This window comes from Sceloporus undulatus, chromosome 6, assembly GCF_019175285.1.
Source record: "Sceloporus undulatus isolate JIND9_A2432 ecotype Alabama chromosome 6, SceUnd_v1.1, whole genome shotgun sequence".
Classification (NCBI taxonomy): Eukaryota; Metazoa; Chordata; class Lepidosauria; order Squamata; family Phrynosomatidae; genus Sceloporus; species Sceloporus undulatus.
The window spans coordinates 48,467,476-48,482,833 of NC_056527.1; the positions used below are offsets into that span (position 1 = coordinate 48,467,476).

Genomic DNA, 15,358 nt, shown 5'->3' on the forward strand with positions numbered 1-15,358 from the left:
ATTCCCCTTCCAGTATCAGTCTATGGCTCTGAAATCATGCCTTCGTCTAAGAAATTTTGTTGTTAATTGCCCTTGAGTCAATCTCAACTCATGGAGACCCTATGGATGAGACATCTTCAAGACTCCCTGTCCTCCACTCCTGTGCTTAATTCCTGCAACCCCATACCCATGGCTTCTTTAATGAAGCCCATCCATCTGGCATGTGGCCTTCCCCTCTTCCTACTTCCCTCCACCTTTCCCAGCATTATTGTCTTTTCCAATGAGTCCTTCCTTCTCATGATGTGTCCGAAGTACGACAGCCTCAGTTTGGTCATCTTGGCTTCCAGGGAGGTTTCCAGCTTGATCTAATCTAGGACCCATTTGTTTGTCCTTTTGGCTGTCCATGGAATCCTCAGCTCTCTTCTCCAGCACCACATCCCAAATGAATTGATTTTCTTCCTATCATCTTTCTTAACTGTCCAGCTCCCACATCCATACATAGTAATAGGGAATACAATGGCTTATGATTCTAACCTTTGTACTCAGTTGTATATCTTTACAATTTAGAATCTTTTCTAGTTATTTCACAGCCACCCTCCCCATTCTTAATCTTCTTCTGATTTCCTGACTGCATTCTCCATTTCTATTAATGTTTGATTCCAGGTATGGGAATTCTTTTAGAAGTTAGTGTCTTTTAATGCAGAACCTACATACCAAATATTGCTCCCAGTCTCTTATCTGTCAGTCTATCTCCCTTCCTCCCCGCTCCCTAAGGAATATTAAGATAATATGTAATGTTATCCTGATGGATTACAAATGCTAAAACGGAGGGGGGGGGGCACTGAAATATGAGCATTAGTTTCTTGATTTAAAAAGAAAAAAATAATCAGGAAATTACCTTGACACATATTTTCTGAACTCATCCTTGTGTGCCTTCAAGTTGCTGGCTTACTTATGGTGACCCTATGGACTTCATAGGATTTTCTCAGGCAATGAATACTCAGAGGTGGTTTTACCAGTTCCTTCCTCTGAAATATAGCCTACAACATTGGCGGTCTCCCATTCAAGTAGTAGCCAGAGCTGACCCTCCCTGCTTAGCTTCCAAGATCAGATGGGATCTGGTTCCTTTAGAGCAGTGATGTCCAAACTCTGGCCCTCCAGGTGTTTTGGACTTCAGCTCCCAGAATCCCAAAACCATTGGCCAAGGTGGCTGAGGCTTCTGGGAGGTGAAGTCCAAAACAACTGGAGGGCCAGAGTTTTGACATTGCTGTTTTAGAGTATTTAGGCCATCCTTACCCAATGCATGTGTTACTGGCTTTACTGTAGTAGTCACTAGTCTGTAGGTTGCTTCCATGCAATTCCTATTCATTTATTCTATTTAGACCTAGACTATGGCAAGTCATTAACATGGAGTCACTAGCACATTACAGAACCATCTACGTTACAGAACCATCTAATTAACCCCATGGGCAAAGCTATAAACATTATCAGGAGCAGTGTGGAAGGGATTGCATCAAATTGGAAGATGGTGGGCTCCTCATGGTTTGAAGTATTTAAACTGAGCTGGGAGGCCATCTGTGATGTAGACAAAGGCATAAATAGATGCAACAGATGGTATCACTGATGCAGCTACAGCAACTTTGCTGCTGTTGCTTCATGACTGCCAGCGGGGTAGCTACATGATAGCCAAAGTGCCATCCTACTCTAAAGTTGAAGAAACCATGCAATTACTGTGTCTCAAGGAGCTATTTAAGCCAATCTTTGATAACCGATATAGACCATCACTGTTTTATAGATCTTGTAAACTGTCCCTGTGCATAAATCTGGTCCACATCAAAGAATAGTGAATCAAGAAATTTTAATTTAGAAAGTTATTTGCATTTACGGATTTCAATCCATGAATCATTTCTTTGCCCCTTTGATTCTAATTTGCAGTTATTAAGAAGCAGTGCAACACACTTCACCTATATGAGATTTCAACACATCTCTTTCCTGCCCCCAGGGAACTATAGGTCTGACGGAAAAACCAGAAATTTATAATTTAAAACATTCCCAGCAAATAACAGTTCCCAGGATTGTCTGGAGGAAACATTGCAAAAAACAACAACACAAAAACTGGTATAGAGCTGTACTGTATTTAATAACAGAAATAACAGAAATGTATCCACGGAGATAACAGCCAGAACAGTAGTTTATGTGTTGTAGTACGACTCTGGAGACCAGGGTTCAAATCCTGGCTCAGCCATGGAAATCCACTGGAGGTTCTTAAGCAAGTCACACTCTCTCAGCCTTAGAGGGAGGCAAAGGTAAACACACACACATAAATCTTGCCTTAGGATTGCCATAAATCAGAAATAACTTGATACTATACAGCAACAACAAACCCAAAGAGATACAAACTCATTAGGGTCCAGCAACCTTATTAAGTGTTACAATGGTTTTATACCACTTTTACTTCCATGTCTTCTAAGGAACCCAAAGAACCCTAAAATGGTAGCTTGGTGAAATTGGGACAAAGTCCATGTGAAAATCCTAGCAGTAGCATCTCCTATAAATCCAGTTCCCAGTCTGACCTGGGAAGAAGGAATATTTGTTAAGTAAAATGTAAGTTTGCAGTGTGGGCACTCAGATGAAGAAACTGTTCCCTGCAAAGGCCAAGAATACAGGATGTACTAGCAAGGATGGGAGTGTCCACTGTGCATGCCTCAAATCCTTTCCATCACCACTGAGTGATCTGCGCCACATAACTCAGAAAGGGTAGAGCAGGGACATATTGTCTGGAATGACACAATGGCTTTCAAGAAGAACACTTTTCTTCTTAGAAAGCAAGTAAGAGCTAGACAGATCTTATCAGGAGAATGATTAATGAAAATAACCTCAGACAGCTTCTGCAGTAACTGAAGGAAAAGAACATTTCATTCATAAATTACTGTCATCACCTTTTCTGTTTTTTAAATCACCACTTCACCCTGAACATGCCCAATCGCCTCTGATTTTGGCAGGGTTAGGCCTGGTTAGTACTTAGGTGGCAGACCATCAGGGAATTCTAGGGACTTCCAGTTTAGTCTAGGAAATTACTTTTTTCAGTGGGGCTACCAGTCAGAGTTCACAATATTAGGCTAGAAAGGCTAAAGATCCAACTCAGTATAAGCCTTCTCCCTCTGTAGCTGTACTGTTTTTTAATCAAGAATTGATGTATTTTAATGTTGGAGTAAGTCTGAAAAGACCCATCTTAAATTCCTGCTCAACTACCAGTAGTCACTATCTCCCAGACTAATTTGTATATGAGAAAGGTAGGAGGGGAAGATATATCTCAGATAGATATGGGCACTTAGTGGTCTTCCAAATATGCCTTCTCGAAAGTAAAAAGTGGCACGATTTTGCGACTTTCTGTGTTGGTTAATGTCGAATTAATGTTCATTGCCCCCGACGTTGTCTGAAAACAATCCCACTTTTGCAGGATTTTCCCAGATCTAAATCCCGTTTCTGCATGGGATTTAGCTGATTCCCTCCCATGTGATAAAGTAGATTGTTGGGTTGCAACTGGCATCAGCCCTACATAGATTATGAATAATGGGAGTTGCAGTCCAACACAGCCACAAATTGACTACCCTTGCTTCAGGGCAGCATACTACCCTAACTTTATGCTCAGGTTAGACTGAGGGACAATAACTACTGTAGTTCATGATCATCCACTGAGCTTCATAGGCTGAACAGGGATTTGAACCTTGATCTCCTGGATCCTAACCGAGAACTCTGACCATAGCATCATACTCAGGGCCCTTTCATATTTCATAATTACAGCACAGTGCTTCTACTTTAGCTTTCATAGCTACATTTTAAGGAATCCTGGGATATGTAGTTTGGTGAGGCACTAGGATTCTCACCTGAGAATTTTAAAAGCCCTCTCTAATCTGCAAATCCCAGGATTCTATAGGAGTTACAGTGGAATCATAATGCTACAATTGTGTTGTGTGTGTCAGATCTCTTTGGCTGATTTGCAACAGATTGTTAAGGCATTTTTTTTAATTTCTAGATTTTTAATAAATGTAGCAAGAACAAAATGACTCCAGGACCCATTCTTCAATTATGGAATTAAACCTGGTGTGGATGAGAAAAGAAGATTCAGTTTTTGAAAGGAAGGGCTATGAGGTCCATTCAGTTCTGGTTCTCATGATCAGTGGTGTATCTGGCTAATACTAGGCCCTGGCCAAGCTTGGAAAAGATACTTTGGGGGCTAAAATTGCCAGATCCTCTAGCTGGCATTGCCATGCTTGGTGAGGGATTCTGGGACTTTTAGTCCAAGAAAGTAACCTTCCAGAACCCTGGACTTATTGAAATACTAACCACGTCTCTCCTTCTTAGTTATGATGACCATCTTAGTGTTTTCTTGGCATGGTTTATTCAGAGGTTTGCCACTGCCTTTCTCTGAGGCCTAGAATGGTGTTTCCACAAGGTGATTCAGTGGGTCTCTATGGCTGAGTGGGATTTGAATCCTGGTCTCTCAAAATCGTAGTGGTTATCTGCACTAGCAAAATATCCCATTTTGAGCCTCGGCAGTTTAGACAATGCATGAGGCTGAAATGAGGTGAAACTGGGACCAAGCCATGCTCCGGGGCTAAAAACAAGAGCAAAAAGAAACCCATATACACCACTCTAATGCGGAAAGTGCGCATAATTACACTGACATATAAACACCACAGTGAACGTGCGGAAATTAAGGTAACGTATGGAAGCGGTTTGGAACTTGCACCCTGAGACTGGTCAGATACAGCCACCAGAGCAATAGCTCACCATATGGTTTGTTCATATGTATTTTTTAAAACATACACAAACCAGACAGTCCAACAGTGTGGGCATGGGGTGAAGGAGGGGAAAGTGGGCATGTATGGGGAGCCTCCAGGATTGTGCTTTGTTAATGTGTTATTGGGCGCACCAATGCACTGTACAGCCGTGGATGCTTGAATCCATGGATAAAGAATCTTGTCAATATGGAGGGCCAACTGTTGTTAGCTGTGACCAAGAAGTTCTCTTCAGTTCAATGGGACTACTCCAGGTAAGATTTTAGCCCAGTGTTTCTACCTCTTTATACAGGACTTTATAAAGAATAAACTACAATATTAAAGCAATAGTTCTGGAAAAGACGTTATTTTTAAAATCTTCTACCAATATATTTACAATATAATGTATTATTCATACATTACTTGGTTTAACAAGTGGTTAGAGCCACACCAGATTAGTTTCACTAGGATCCAAAACACACTGCAGAAATGATCCAGTTTGAGACCGCATTAGCTGCCCTGGCTCAGTGCTAGGGAGTGCTGGGAACTATAGTTTATTGTGGCACCAGAGCTCTCTGTCAGAGAAGGCTAAATGTCTCACAAAACTACACTTCCCAGAATTCCATAGCATTGAGATGAAGCAGTGAAAGTGGTCTCAAACTGGATTATTTCTGCAGAGTGATTTGGACCTAGGTCTCACTGCTTGAGAAAGGATACATTTGTAAGCAGTAAACCAACATCTGATTCACTGCAGTGGAAAGTCAATGCACCTAACTAATAGTCCCTGCTATGGAATTCTAGGAACTGTAGTTTGTTGTGGCACCTCTAGTTTGCTTTCAGAGGCTTTTAGCCACCAAGAGAGCAAATCACATAGGGTTGCTTACTGACCAATGCACAAGTCAAGGCCAGACCATAGAGGTCCAAAACATGCTGCAGAAATAATCCAGTTTGAGACCGCTTTATACTGGCCAGGCTCAGTGCTAGAGGATCCTGGAGATTGGAGTGTGTTGTGGCACCAGAGTAGTGAAGGCTAAATGTGACACAAAAGGACAATTCCTTAGAATTTCGTAGCATTGAGCCAGGGCAGTTAAAACCATCTCATACTGGATTATGTCTGCAGTGTGTTTTGGACCATAGTTTTTCTTCCCCCTCCCATCTTTCTGAAGCATGTCCTACACACCCCCACAAGCAAGCTAGACAGCCTGGCAGGCTCCCACTTCTTTCCCTCTCTGTGTCCCCTGCTAAACCTGGGGTCCCCTCCTCCAAGAATTGCTCCAAACCTCCTCCTCCGCAGAGGATCCTTCCTTGTCACAGAACTTACTCATCATGGAAACTTCCACTCAGTCCAAGCATTGCTCCTGCACAAAACTATGCCACAGGGAAAGAGAGAGAGAGAGAGAGAGAGAGAGAGAGAGATGTCTTTTTCAAAGGGGAAAAAACAACCACCTAGTTTTGGGGCTTTTTTAAAAACCCTGAACGCCTTCTGTGAGCCACCCTCCAATATATGTACATCATACATATATAACATGTATGTACATCATACATATAGATGTACATCAAACATATATAAGATGTAAGTGGTGTGTCCCATTGTGGGAGAACGGTGGGCTATAAATCCTTGATATCAATCAGTAAAATAAAATGTTGGTCTCTTGGATACCAGGGTTTGAATCCTGCCTCAGCCATGAAAGCCCAGCAAGTCCCATGCTCTCGGCCTCAGAGGGTGGCCATTGCAAACCCACTCTGTTGGAAGTCAGAAAGCACTTGAAGGCACACAACAACAAGAAACATTCAAAGATATAGCAGTGTTAGTCTGGAAAATCAGTAAGCAAAGGGGCCTTGCAACACTTTTGAGACTAACCAATTACAAGACCCCTTTGCAGAACAACAAACAGTGTGTGTGTGTGTGTGTTGTATAAGCTTATAAATATGCACACAGAGAGACACAAGTCCCAAAGCCCTACGCTGAACTATTTATTCCTCTGGGTCCAACCTTGTGAGGAATTGAACCCAGAACCTCAGACAGGCAGGGATAGTAAGGAGTTTGGCCTTTCCAAGGACTGAGGTTCAAAGCACACTGGAGAAATAATGTAGTCCCATACCACTTTGAGTGCTAGGGGATCCTGGGAATTGTAGTTCATTGTGGCACTAGAGCTCTCTCAATGTCTCACAAAACTGCTGTTCCCAGAAATCCCCTGGCACTGAGCCAGGGCAGTTGAAGCGGTCTCAAACTGGATTTTCTTTCTGCAGTGTTTTGGACCTGAGAGGGGAAAAACATTCAGATCAGCCCAAATGAGTCTCTTTTATACGTCTCTTTAAATGTAATAAACCCCCTGCTCCGTCCTCTGCGTAGGGAGTGGCTTGAGTTGAGAAACTAGTAGGACTCTGGAGGACCAGGGTGACAAGTCCCACTCTCTCAGCCTCCCAGGCCAAAAACAAAACAAAACGAAACCTGAAGAAATCTTGCCAAGAAAACCCTCCAGAAGTCGGACACGATTTGAAGGCACACGACGACAACAACAACAACACACACACACAACAAAATCCGCCCTCCACCTCTCCCAGCCTCGCAAACATCCGACTGGAGAGATTACACAGACGCTGCTGCTGCTGCCTTTGAGACGATGGGCTCTAAAAATACTCTCCCCCCAACATCTGCCCAGCTGTTCTCCCTCCCTCTTGGGCTAAATCCAGCTGTGAACTCCTGCTCCGCTCAGAGGAAAAGTCCCGGGGTCAAGAAGAGATAGACTCCGGCTGACTCCTCTTCTCTCTCCTGTTGGCTTTGTACCATCTTCCCTGATGAAGAAGAAGCCCATGGAGCTTCGAAAGCTTGCAACAAGTATATAACCCCCCAAAGCCCCCCATCACCCTCCACCTACCGCCATCTCCAGAGTGTGGTCCAAGGAGCAAGAACCCCAGTTGGTGCTGCTGCTGCTGCTGCCGCGGAAGTCCTCTTGTTGGCCGCCTTCTCAGTTGAGCAGCAGCAGCAGCACCTGAGTCGAGGAGGCACTTCCCTCCATCCTCCCCCTCCAAGCCCTGGGCTTCCCAACCGGTTTCTCTCTGTCTAAGAGCCGTGACCTGGTTTCCCCTCCGCGCCCGCCCCACCGGCAAGGCAGGCAAGCAGGCAGGCAGGCGGAGGGGAAGAGGGCCCGCGGAGCTCAGGAGGAAGAACCCGCGATGACACCGCTTTCCCTGCCCTGGCTCCAGGCGGGGCATTCTGGGGCATGGTCGCTGGTTGTGGCACCAGAGTGGATTGATTGGTAGGTGGGTAGATAGACAGATAGATAGGAGTTTTCCCTCCTCTCGAAGAAAGATTGATTGATTGATTGATTGATTGAAATAGACAGATAATCAGGGGGTTGTCACATGAAGCAGATGGATGGACAGACAGACAAACAGACACACAGAGTCTATCACATGAAGGAGATTGATTGATGGTTAGACTGATAGACAGACAGATAGTCAGGAGCTTGTCACACAAAGAAGATTGATAAAATGATAGATAGGTAGGTAGACAGATAGACAGATAATCACATGAAGGAGATTGATTGATGGATAGATTGATAGATAGATTGAAAGATAGGCAGATAGACAGACAGGAGTTTATCACACCAAGGAGATGGATGGATGGATAGTCAGGAGTTTACCCCACGAAGAAGATTGATTGATAGATGGCTAGATTAATAGATAGATTGAAAGGTAGGGGATAGATACGTAGATAGTCAAAAGTTTATCACACAAAGGAGTTGGATGGATGGGTGGATGGATGGATGGATGGATGGATGGATGGATACGTAGACAGACAGACAGACAGACAGACAGGGGTTTATCACACCAAGGAGATGGATGGATGGATGGATGGATGGATGGATGGTCAGGAGTTTATCACACGAAGAAGATTGATTGATAGATGGTTAGATTAATAGATAAATTGAAAGGTAGGGGGATAGATACACAGATAGTCAGAAGTTTACGAAGGAGATGGATGGATGGATACGTAGGTAGGTAGATAGATAGTCAGAGATGGATGGATGGATGGATGGATGGATGGGTGGGTGGGTAGATAGATAGATAGATAGATAGATAGATAGACATTTATCACACGAAGGGGATGGATGGATGGATAGATAAATAGTCAGGAGTTTATCACATGAAGGAGATCGGAGTTTATCCTGTGAATATCCCAGAAAAATTACATAATCACACGAAACGATTTTGCTCAAAACCCGCCATTAAATTGGTCACGAAGAAACAGTAACATGCATTTTTTTACTTATGGGATTTCAGCGACAATGCATTTCCAATATTGCTTTATTTGTGCAATTGCGTGTAATAATCATGCAGGCAATCAATCACCATTTTCGCTTTATTTGTGGGATGCTTTAAATGCACTTTAATGATGAAATTAGACCCATTGTGATAAACTTAATAGATTAGATTAGACAGACAGACACTCATCCCTCCACATTTGTGGCTTTGACTTTTGCAGATTTGATTATTCACGGATTTTATTAATATGTTCTCTCTAGGAATAGCTAGGTCCTCCAGCCCAACTCTATGGTCAGCTTTAACCAAAGGTTTGCACTGGAGGACCTAGAAATTCCTAGAGAGAACACCCTGCTAGTCATTTGTAGCTCCTCCAGTGCACTTTTATGGTCAGCATCTGGCAGATGTTGGCCAAAGAGTTCCACTGGAGAACCTAGAGATTCCTAGATAGAGTGGTCTCTCTGGTAAAAACATAGTGTTTTTGTTATTTGCGGTTTTCCCACATTCATGGGGGTCCTGCGCCCCTAACCCCAGCAAATGTGGCGGGACGAGTGCATATGATTTTGCCATATTATATAAAGGACAGCATTTTACTTTCCATTATATTTAATGGGACTTGGAACATCCATAGATTTGAATTCAAAGCAGTGTCAGTCTGTATGTAGAGAGATCTTGTAGCACCTGTGAGACTCACTGAACGAAAGAAGTTGCAGATGAGCTTTCATGGATATAAATGCATCCAAGGAAGTAGAGTGAAGTCTACGAAGGCTCATGCTGCCAACTTCTCAGTCTCAAAGGTGCCACAAGATCTCCCTACATACTGAATCCACAGATTTGGGCATCCACCAGGAATCAAACTCCAGAGGGCTCGCTGTATTATAAGTCCAATTGTTTTCAAGTGGCCATCCATAAGTAGGGTTGGTAAAGAACCAAGGAAAAAAGTTTGAAGCAAAGAAATAGTTAAAAAACACGGAAGGTGTGTGTGTGGGGGGGTCCCCAAAAGTTTTTTTATTAGTGTTTCTTGATTGTGCAATTTCAAAGCCTCACTTTCACAAAAGATGTTTTTAGAGTAGGTTAAAAATATCAATCCATCCTTTCAATAACAACTCTTGCCACATAATTAATCTATTAGGCCTGCACCTTGCTCTTCTTCCAAGACTTCAGCCATACTGGATCTCTTTTGGGTTGTGCTTGTTGCTTTTACAAGAGCCCTAAGATTTGCCAACTAAACCCAGGATGGCAATGGCAAACCTCCCTCTGAACAAGATCCAAAACATACTGCAGAAATAATCCAGTTTGAGACTGCTTTAAGTACCTTGGCTCAGTGCTAGGGAATCCTGGGAATTATAGTTTATTGTGGCACCAGAGCTCTCATGTCTACATGTCTCACAAAACTACAGTCACAGCACTGAGCCTGTGCAGTTAAAGCAGTCTCAAACTGGATTTTAGTGTGTTTTGGATCTATATGAGAGCAGTGGTTTGAGCCTTGGACTATGATTCTAGAGACCAGGATTTGAATCCCCGCTGGGCCATGAAAACCACCTGGGTGACCCTAGGTGAGTCAGGCTCTCTCTCAGCCTCAGAGGATGGCAATGGCAAACCTCCCTCTGAACAAATCTTGCCAAGGAGACCCCAGGATAGGGTTGCCTTAGGGTCGCCAGAGGTTGGAAAGGACATGATTATATAGGAGAGGGAAGCAATTGCAAAGGAGCCCACCTCCTCCCCTTCAAGATTCTTCTAGTGCCAGCTCAGTTCTTGAATGCTGGTGCCCAATTGTGCCAAAACATGTAGACTCAGCATTTCTGCAACTTCTCCCTCCCCTCACCTTGGAAACCTGGGCTGCTCTCCAGTTGCCAAGGGAAAGGGGCAGGGAGACACTTCATTTTATTTTAGAAATAAAAAAAAAATGCTGCATTCAAGGGAGTCTTCCACCCTTCTGTTATGGAAGTAGGCTGGAGGTGGGGTGCTTACATGCTTCTCTTTCATGCCTGAGGTTAAGCAAGAATAACCCACCCACTCCATCTAGCAGGCATGCTCTTAAAAATATCTAAGTGTGAAAGTTAGTGTGAGAGCTGGACAATGAAGAAGGCAAGCATGAAGGAAATCAACGCACTTGAGATGTGGCACTGGAGAAGAGAGCTGAGGATACCTAGACTGCCCAAAAAACAGACAAATCGGTCCTTGAGCAGATAAAGCCCAAAATGTCCTTGGAAGCCAAGATGATCTAATTGGAGCTGTCTACTTTGGCCACATCATGAGAAGGCAATAATGTGAGGAAAGGTGGAGGGCAGCATAAAGAGAGGAAACCATGGATCTGAGGAAGTAGACTTTAGTCTACGAAAGCTCATGCTGCCAAAGTCTTTCAGTTTGGTCTCAAAGGTACTACAAGATCTCTCTACAACCTGATTTTAGACTAACATGGCTAGTTAGGTGGACAGATTCAACCAGGAAGATCATGGGCATGGATTTAGAGGAATTAAGCAGAGAAGTAGAGGATAGGGGATATTGGAGAGGTCTCATCCATAGGGTCACCATGAGTTGAGATGGACTCAAGTGCAGTTAACTTTGTAGTTTTGCTTCCATTCAATTTGCAGGCATGAGAGTTCAACTTAGCAGCATACAGAAACAAACAAAAAATTACCCTACATCACACTACTGGCAGGAAAATATACAGTGAAGCTACTATAGACTTTTACCAGAAGCCAATTCTTAAAAGATGAGAAGTTTAAGACCACAGGAATACAAACCGCACAGTTTCTTTATCTACCCATAATATTCTGATGTTTTTAGCTTTGTCAAAAATCAAAACAAGGATTTTAAAAGACAACTATTTAAACATCAGAACTGGAAACTGGAAACCTTTCAAATGTATGACAAACGGCAATCATTGCAGCAATTTGTAACTTTCCTTGACTAGAGTAGGCCTTTCAAAATGTTTTGCAATATAAAACTAATATTGAATATCTCTTTGGTGTTACAACTTTCTCAACAATCTTGCTGTGTAATTTAACAAAAGCTCCAATACTCCAGATGTTACCAGATAGCTTCAAAGTGTATGTTATTGCCAGCTATTTCATAAAAGAAGGGCAGTGTCAAACGATTGTTGTTTTGTGCCTTCAAGTTGTTTCCAAGTTATGGTATCTCCAAGGTGACCCTATCATGGGGTTTTCTTGGGGTGAGAGTGTGTGAGTCGCCCAAGGTCACCCAGTTGGTTTCCATAGCCAAGCAGGGAATCGGACCATGGTCTCCAGAGAGATGGTTCAATGCTCAAACCACTAGGCCAAACTGGCTTTTGCTAGGAAATATACCTCTATTAAATATGCCAAGTACACTATAAGAATAAAACTGGTGCCCACCCAGAATGTCACAGTGCAAAGGTCCCTTGCATTTGCAGCTGGATTACTTTTCTACTTCACAAATAAAATTATTTTCACTCTAAACTTTACTTCTTACTCTGCTGAGGATTTCATTACATAAGAGCTTATTCACATGCAGGCATGTATGTTATCAATGTGTTAATGTGTGGGAGCAAGTTGTACATTGGCATATTCTCTCATATATTATATTGAAATGAGGCCCATTTCAATCCTAAACATGTTTACTAGGTAGTAAGCTCCAGAAACCTCAGTAGGACTAACCTAAATAACAACACACAAACCTAAACTCTAAAGTTTATACAGTGTGAGTAAGCCCATATATATGACCTACATTCCCAGGCTATGAACACTACCTTCCATGTCATAAATTAACAAACTGGTAACATTTTGTTGGTGCAGTTAAAAACAAAACATGATGCATATATTTGCAGGATTAGATAGTACTTGAAAATGTATCTTATGAACAGAGTATGTACACGTGAATTTACCCAATCCCTTTTCCTTTTTTAAAAAAAATCATTTATATTATGAAATTTACCTTAAAAACACAAATAACAACAACTTTGTCATTTACAATTTGTATGATCCAAGCATCTTCATAATCAGTCTCACTATGTTTCAAAATATTGTTTTGAGTCAATTCTACACATTATTCACAGCCTATATTCCTTCTCATCAATAACTGAAGCTGCTAAAAACCTAAGTTAATTATATTTTGATTTTTCACTAATGCTTATACGCCTCACATAATTTCTATACTTCTTCGTCATATTCAACATTACATCACATCTGTTCTCTCCACCTTGTCCTTTACTTCCCCCTTCAACTAGAAAAAGAAAAGAAAACCTCCCTTCTTTTTTCTGTGTATTGTCGAATCTCTATACCTAACATTTTCCATTTAAAATTTACCTATTTCCTGCAGCTGGATTCCCAGCTAGGTATGTGTGAAAGACTTACAGAATAGTCATTAAGCTCATTGAAGGGTTGACCAATGATGACAAAAATGTGTCTTGGTTAATCCTTTTATCAGCAGTGCAAACAGACAAACCGTACAAAATCTTTAGAGCAGCTCTATAGAAAGTGTGCTCTTTTCTAGCTAAGTGCATGCATCCTACTCTTCCAAGTTATATTTTCAGAGGGAGTTCTTCACCACCACTAAAGAACAGCAGTGTCACTTTATGCAATGTTATGTTACCAAGCTGACTGTAAATTCTGGGACATGTAAATCAAAACATGGCAGGGGGTTGGATGGGCCTTGTAGTCTTTTCCAACTCTATGATTCTGTTATTACGATATGAAAACATCAACTTTCCTAAGTTCTGGAAATGGCCAGGGCAGGATGGTCCCTTTCAGAAAGTCAGTATACTCCAAGGTGATTATCAGACCTGGAAAAAAAGCCAAGAATAAAAGGCATGCTCCCAGCAAAGTTGTGTGATCACACTGAAGAATTTCAGACACATCATGCTTATCCAGGTCTTCTCCCATGAAGATCCAGGAATGCTCAAGCAACAAACCATTCATGGGGAAGTCCCGGAAATGGTTTGTTGCTGGAGCATTCCTGGTTCTTCCCGGGATAAGTCCTGGATAAGCGCGATATCATCTGAAAATCTGCAGCACGGATACGACTTTGTAATAATAATAAATAAAATATTTTTTAATTTCTATCCCGCTTTTTGCCAAGCAATCAAAGCGGTATGCAACAAGTTAAAATACATCCATACTTTGCAGTGAGTATGCCTTTTTCTTCCCCAATCCCCCCCACCCCGTCTAATAATCTCCCATGTCTCCACATTTCTCTTTCAAGGTAAGGAACTGGCAAAACTGTTTCTGAGGATTCCTTGCCTAAGAAAACCCCATGAAATTCATGTAGTTGTCGTAAGCCAACATGTGACTTGAAGTCACCTACACACACACTACTGATATCCTCCAAATACAGAGCAGCTTAAACATTATCCTACTCATACATTCCTAGTGGGGTTTTCCATTTGCTTGCTTGCTAGTTTCCAACAAGAAGACAAGATGAGTTAATAGCAAGAATATTTAGTTCCACTGAAGCTTATGGTCAAAAGGAAGTTTGGTTCCATTGATGTGTATAGTCATATTCTACTCTCAGTCTCGACAGGAAACTTTCTGGCATACAAAAGAAGCAATTGTCCCTGAAAAGTTGCAGTGGATATAGTAATGATTCCTACTCATATTTGTATAGACAACTTAAGATCCACAGTTTGTTGCATTCTAAAATCACACTTACATCACATTAAGAAATGGCATACAAGAAGGATAATAAAAATGAAAGGCAGTACTATGCAAATAAATGTGTACAAAAAATAAAAGGACCTGACTTTTTGGGACACTTGACACTGGGCATAATCCACACTACACTGTGAAAAAAGGGTAAAATATTACTGTAATATTGTTGAATATTAACATATTTGAATATTTTGAGAAACACCAGCTTCACTAAATGGAACCTCTGACCTGTATCCAAGAGCACCACTTTACAAATACGTAGTTCACTGCACTAGTGAAATAGTATATACATGTATAGTTAGTGGAAGTACAGAAATCAGCATGGTGTTCCATTGTGCAACCAGTTGTATAAAAGATGCAATCACTGTTACAATACTGTACAACAATGCTAGCACAGTTAAAAACTCTGCTAGTGTCACACTAAATTTAGGCTTCTGCTACCAACAGTAAAAGACCTTACTGAGGAATATGTGACTAATACTTTCCTACTGCCACTACTTCACATATTAATTATTTTCTAACACAGAAATTACTCTCTATATTTGAAAAAGCTTAAAGCTAGTATTGTGTCACTTGCTGGCTTTCCAAGACATATACTGAAGCAAAACTTTTAAAAGTAGAAGAATATAATGTATTCTGGAAGATAATATTCAGAGCACTGCCAAACATTCAATAAATTTAAATAAAATTCATTAACCATAATGA

General features: G+C 41.7%; 1 protein-coding gene across 3 annotated transcripts in view; it reads right to left on the reverse strand.

Annotated features, from left to right (window-relative positions):
- Positions 1 to 15,358, reverse strand: part of THRB (thyroid hormone receptor beta) — a 240,343-nt gene that overhangs the window by 205,305 nt on the left and 19,680 nt on the right. For 2 of the 3 annotated variants that reach the window (XM_042477055.1, XM_042477057.1), the window contains exon 1: positions 7,640 to 7,903. The exons of the other annotated variant lie outside the window; for it this stretch is intronic. The gene's annotated coding sequence lies outside the window, so the exon portion shown is untranslated. Of the gene's footprint in view, positions 1 to 7,639; positions 7,904 to 15,358 lie in introns of those variants that run through there. 3 annotated transcript variants of the gene reach the window in all.